Raw genomic sequence first — 6876 nt, forward strand, 5'->3', positions numbered from 1 at the left:
TGGGGGGCCAGGCTTTTGGATTTGGTTGTCATTTTAATTCCTTGAAGACTATATGTAATTATGCTCAGCAGAAGGCAAATAAAGTTTTTAAACAAAAGTGCTTCTTTTGGTATTTAAAGTTTGGTAGCAAAATTTTCTACTTTAAGTTACCTTCCCCCCAAAAATTACTAGAAAAACCTTAGGGTTGAGGTTGAGAAGCTTAAAGAAGATGCTTTTTAAGCAGTTGTCACTTATATATTTTATGTTAAAGAAATTGTCATAATTCTTCCTGAGCCAAACTGTCACTAAAATGTCCCGTGACAGAACCACTCCTCTTTTTTCTGGCATTCTGCATATTGGAAGGGTTCTGTGTTGTATTTGTTTTTTAATCCTTAATTTAAAAAAATTAATGGTTTTAGTGTTGCTTAGCTTCCGTTTGGAGTGTAAATTTCACTAATAATTGCAATAAAAAAGAAAAGCTTTGCTCCAAACTTTTATTGTGTTGGTCATCATTACAGTTCTCCCAGCTTAGGTAGAGGGAGCCGTTGTGATGCGGTGAAAGCGATTGAGACTCTAAGAGTCATGAAGTCCTGGGTTCAAACTATGATTGTGTAACACTCTGGACAGGTTGCTTGATGCTTTTAAATCTCAGTTTCCTCCATTAGAAGAAGATAACAGGGCTCTTGGGACATTAAATGAGATGATCCCTCTGACAATGTGCTACTTCCTTGGGGCTAACTCACTACTTTGAAACAGTTCAGCTTAAATATGAAATCTTGGGGTCATGAGTTTGAGCCTCATGTTGGGCGTAGAGCTTAAAAAAAAAAAAAAAACAACCTCGTCCCTTCATAATCTCCACTAAGCCAGTTTATGTCTTCCAGAACATCCCTTCTTTCTCTTATGTCTTCCTCACTCCAGTCTTCTCCCAGCTACATGTCCCCAGACTCGGTACAACCCTAACAGTACTGTTTGTTCTTGAAGGACCTTGTTACCAACACTAAAAAAAACTAGTTAGCTTACTAATAAATGCTGATAGGTGACACTGTATGTGTCAGTAGACAAGTTTGACAGTTGAAGAGAATCACTCTACTGGGAATTTTGCCCAGTAACTACACGGGTATAGGAAATTTTTAAAAAATCAGTAATTATAGCCAAATGCATACAGTTAAATGGAAATATGTGTAGCAATGACACAGAGACCATGCTCTGAAAAATCACAGAGGCTCTAATGTAAGACAGGCATAGAAAAGTGGCATGGTTCTCAAAGCACACTTCAGTCGGCCTGCTGCTATGATTGTTTAGGGAGACGTGAACTGGACAGAACAAATAACCAATTATATTAGAGTTCAGGGGCTTGAACTTTCTTCATAGAAAGGGGTGCTCAGTGCAGTACACTTAAGCATGTGCAGAAATGAGGTGGCAGTCCAAGAGTCCAAGGTGATTTTGCTTTTGGGGGGTCGTGCCTCTTGAACTTTAAGTTCTTGTGGTTTCCGTTGTCTGATCACTTGACAGATTCTTCATAGTTGCTGAGACTTGCATACCTTGCAGATGCTTCCAGAAAATTAACTAGGTTAATCTGTCAATGCCAGGAAAGGACATGATCATTTTTATGATATTTTATAAGATGTTTTTATCATAAGGGGGACTGAAATCTTTAGTCTTATCTGTAGAAGGAAGATGATTGGATTCCTATCTTCCATCACTTTTGTTACTTCTACAGTATCCACGGTTTACAAAGATCATTGCAACACCTTTACTCAGCAGCCCTTTTCTCGTGCTTGTCTCTATGAAAAGATCTTCCTCTAAGAATAATGCTTGAGTTCAAAATGTGTCTATAATTATAAACAAATCAGACATATTAGAGGCTTAGGATTATGAAGCCTAATATGATATCTGATTCTCAGCTAAAACAAAGTGTAACAGACTTGCTAAATGGTTTAGAAATAGCCCAAAAGTATTTGAAACTGCTAAATGTACACTATTAGTCTGTCTTTACTGTAACATATCTTGCTAAATGGAGTTTGCACATTATCTTGTAAACACCAAGACTGAAAACGTAGGAGTCATTTTTTGATTGGGGGGGGGGGGGGGCGGTTGGTATCCCAGGTTGGGAACATAGGAATAGTTCTGATGCTGCACCAGACAGGATTTCAGTAACCACCATTATTCAGGCATCATTCAAAATGTCCTTTGTATCTTATACAAATGTAGCGTTAAGGTCGTTATTTTTTTAAGATTTTTTTTTTTTTAAGTAATCTCTGTGCCCAACATAGCACTTGAACTCACAACCCCGAGATCAAGAATCACATGCTCCATTGACTGAGCCAGCCAGGCACCCCAACAAGGTTGTTTGACCATGTTTATATATTTTGTTTTGTGAGTTTAATTTTTCTAATTTATTTTTGTACTTTCATAGAGATTTTATATTATGAAAGTTGGCCATCTGTGGTATCCTTCTGAATTGCATTTTTAAAAATCTAGTAGGAGGTGCTATCTAACCCTTTAATTACAAAAAGTATGACTATTGTCTACATTAAGGCCCTTTAGATACTGATTTGGAAATCTGGGGGCGCCTGAGTGGCTCAGTTGGTTGAGCATCTGACTCTTGATTTCTCAGGTCATGATCCCAGGGTCATGGGATCGGGTCCCACGTCGGGCTCTGTGCTGAGCGTGCAACCTGCTTGGGAGGGATTCTCTTTTCTCTGCCCCTCTCCCCCACTAGCACTTATTCTCTCTCTAAAATAAAAAAGAGAAAGAAAAAACCTGCACAAAAGTGTAACATTTTACCTTGAGTATGGCGAGCTACTTTCCATTCATTTTAACCGAGAGATTTTTTTTCTTATGCAAGAAGAGTGAGCTCTGAGGATAAGAAGAGAAAATCAAGTGGAGGAAAAAACAAAACAAAAACCTGTTTCAACCTCCAGGGCAAATCAGCAGCAGCTCTGTAGTGGAACCAGTAGTCATTTTTGACTAATGTGCTATGCGAAACTATTAGCCTCACCTAAGTCTCCACCCTGAGGATCTCAGGACAAATGCCAGACCAGCAGAAAAGCAAACTGGAAAAAAGGACGGAGTCAAACGGTTCCCTCTGGAGTAAGTAATAAATGTACAAGCAAAGAAATACCTAAGTGAAAGAGGCCACCTCTTTCCACCCACTCCATGTTTAAAGAAAAAAGAAAGATGGGGGGGGCCCTGGCTGGCTCAGTTGTTAAGAGTATGTGACTCCTGATTCAAGCCCCACGTTGGGCATAGAGCTTACATTAAAAAAAAAAAAAAAAAAAGTAATTTCCTCTGGGACAATGATACCCAACTCTGTTGGCAAATAACTCTTATATAAAACCTCAAGATCTTCCACCAGACCTTGGAAGGAGGGTTACTTAACCGTACATAGCCAGACCCAGTCCCAATTTAAAGCAAAACTCTTCTAATGTAACACCGAGTTGTTGCTTGAAAAACATTCCCGCAACCACAGCTGCCACATTCTAAAACAGCGATTTCCAGAGTTTAATTCACTAGTAAACACCTTCAGTCTTTGCTGTCATTTGCCAGGCATGTTGGTAAGCTGCTTAGGACTTCACTTTGATTATCTACGTATGACAACAAAGAAGATGAAAAAAAAAAGTCTTCAAATTTGTTCTTTGTTTTTTCTGCTTAAGAGGGGAAGAAAAGCTAAAACAGGACAGCTTTTAAGATGTTCAGTTTGGTTTTCTGCATATTGGCAACAACTGATATTTTAGTATGCTACTAAATAGGAAAAGATGAATGAAATTATCATTCACCCTGTGAATTATCTTTACATCTATTTTCCTCTTAGATTTAAATTAAATAGAAAACAACCTCAAGTGAACACCAAAATAGGAACTGCTGTTTTCTTAGAGATATGGCCACTTGAAAGAAAAAAATAAGGAAAGATAATTTATGTAAAATCTCTCCAGAGAAAAGGAAGTTAATGATCATGGAGAAATTATGGTCCAGCATTCAGGTAGTTTATAATGTCTACAAAGATCAAGCAGCATAGTAGCATACCTCAGTAGGAATGGCTTGGGCAAGCATACTAAGTCATACTGTATGTGTGTGTAGGCATTGGAAGTGCCTGCCGCGGAAAGATACTTGCACTTTGGAAGACAACACACAAAACTGGTTGTGCAGGCAATATAGTTACATTCAGTAGCTATAGGGGTACCTTATCAAGATTTTTTTCAAGCTTATGTATATTTTGAGAGAGAGCGTGAGCAGAAGAGGGCAGAGGGAGAGAGAGAATCCCAAGCTGACAGCACAGAGCCTGACATGGGCTTGATCCCACAAACTGTGAGACCATGACCTGAGCTGAAACCAGGAGTCAGACACTTAACCAACTGAGCCACCCAGGGACCCCGAGATGCTATTTTTCGTATTAGAATAAGATCACCCAGGGGCGCCTGGGTGGCTCAGTCGGTTAAATGTCCGACTCTTGATTTCAGTTCAGGTCATGATCTCACAGTTTGGTGAGCTCGAGCCCCATGTCAGGCTCTATGCTGGCAGTGCAGAACCTGGTTAGGATTCTCTGTCTCTGTCTCTGTCTCTCTCTCTCTCTGATCCTCCCCACTCATGCTCTCTCTCTCAAAAGAAATAAACATTTTTTTTTTTTAAAGAAGCTCAGCTGACCATTAATTCTTTTATTTAAAGTTTATTTTTGAGAGAGAGAGTGCATGCTCACAAGAGTAGCAGGAGGGGGTGGGCAGAAAGAGATGGGGACAGAGGATCCAAAGCAGGTTCTGTGCTAACAGCAGAGAGCTGGATGCGGGGTTCAAAGTCAGGAACCATGAGATCATGACCTGAGCCAGGTCGGATGCTTAACCAACTGAGCCAGCCAGGCACCCCAATTAAAGTACTTTAGAACATTGTTCTGATTTGGTAGAAGTTGTACTCTCTGAGGATTTGAATCATTGGAATTCACTAAATTAGGTAGTCTCTGACATTTACTGGAAGGAGAAAATTGAGTACAGAGAATATACATATTATAGTACTTCACAGATTTTGAGAGAAAATGGCTTGTTGTTGCCAAGCCACTTCATGTCTCCTGTGGCTAAATCTCAAATCACTTTTAAAAAAAAAAAAGTTACAAGTTAACAGTCTTCTGCTTCATGGTTTTTTTTTTTTTTTTTCACATTAAAAATAATGTCTTCCTTCATTGTATCTCTAGTATCCTTTAAAACCCATGAGAATGCTGAATGGATACTTAGGTTCTTTAACTTTGAAGAGAAATAGCAGCCAATTGAGGAACACCACAACTAGACATGTGCCAGTCAAGCTCATTTTCTTCCTCTTCATAATATTCATACGTGATGTGGCTGCTTTATCTAAGAGCAGCATTCCCAGGGTAATGCACATATTAAATAGGGAACTGATGCATATTTCTGCCAGAAACTGAGAGTAACCCACTGCATGGATATAATGTATAAGACCTGTACGAGGATCCCTTTGAGCATATGGGGCTCTGTTTATATGTGTCCACCTGAGACTAGATATCATCACGATCACAAAACACAGAGCTTAAAGCTGCCCACAAGATTTTGTTAAAAATAAATTCCCTATTTCATTTCAATAAATGCACAATTCCCCCCAAAAGAGCCAAAAATAGCCCCTGCTTGGAGGGGTCGTGATAATTTGTGGGCTTCCTGACTCTGATGTTGTCCTTTCTTAGTTCTCTCAGCAACCCAGGCAGCCATTTGCTCAGCTGGGATACCCCTTCCCTCCAAATGGTAAATGTCATCTGACGTAAATTTCTTCTTAGCAGAAAAGTGGACACTTAGAAATGACATCAGCTGGGGCATCTGGAAGGCCTCAGGGCTTTCATCATAATCCATCATCACAAAAACAAAACAAACAAACAAACAAACAAAACCTTTCTGTTGAATGCACTGGAGTGCTGCCAGGACTGTGCCAAGATCTGAAATTCTTCAGTTTTGCTTATTACACATGATCTAAACTGCAATGGTAAACATCACAATAACAGTGGTTTTTGGTGTTTCTAGTACAAAATGATGGCGGCTGGGTGGCTCAGTTGGTTAAGTGTCTGACTTTGGCTCAGGTCATTATCTCACAGTCTGTGAGTTCGAGCCCCAAGTTGGGCTCTGTGCTAGCAGCTCAGAGCCTGGAGCCTGCTTTGGATTCTGTGTCTCCCTCTCAATCTCTCTCTCTCTCTCTCTCTCTCTCTCTCTCTCTCTCTCTCTCTCACGCTGTGTCTCTCTCTCTCAAAAATGAATAAACGTTAAAAAATTTCCAAAATGATAGAACATGGCATCACTCATTCTTAACACTCCATTTTTCTTGGTCCAATCCATCAGCTGCCTGACCTTTTCTGCTAATACCTTCTTCCTTTGGCCAGGATGTGCAGGAACCTCATAAGTCATGAACACCAAGGCCACCATCATAGTCAGAGATACATGCCAAAGCCACCACCATTCTGCCATATTTGTTTACTGCTTTCGGTGATAAAATGTTTCAAAACATAAACTAAAATTTCTTCATTTCTTCCAGCAATTAATTTTTCCAAGACCTTTATTTCCCTGTCTTCTTTAACCCTAGTAAAAGAGCAATATCACAAAGTCCCATGCATGTCTGGTTTGTGAGCTATATATTAGAGTTTAGAAAATACTCTGTGGGGAAAAAAATATATATCCCATGGTCAGGAAGTTTGGGAAATGTTCTAGCCTCAGTCTTCCTGGAGCACTCCAGACTCACATTTCTAACTGCCTGCCAGGCAGCGCCTGGATCCACCACAAGCACCCCAAACTTCCGAAAAGCCAACCTCACCTTCCCCTTACCTACCAAGCTCCCTTGGTTCTCCCCTCTTTCCTCTGTGGAGGTATTTATCACACCATCCCACCAATCACTGGGGTGTTAAAACTGAGGACT

This window comes from Acinonyx jubatus, chromosome C1 (genome assembly GCF_027475565.1).
Source record: "Acinonyx jubatus isolate Ajub_Pintada_27869175 chromosome C1, VMU_Ajub_asm_v1.0, whole genome shotgun sequence".
Classification (NCBI taxonomy): domain Eukaryota; kingdom Metazoa; phylum Chordata; class Mammalia; order Carnivora; family Felidae; genus Acinonyx; species Acinonyx jubatus.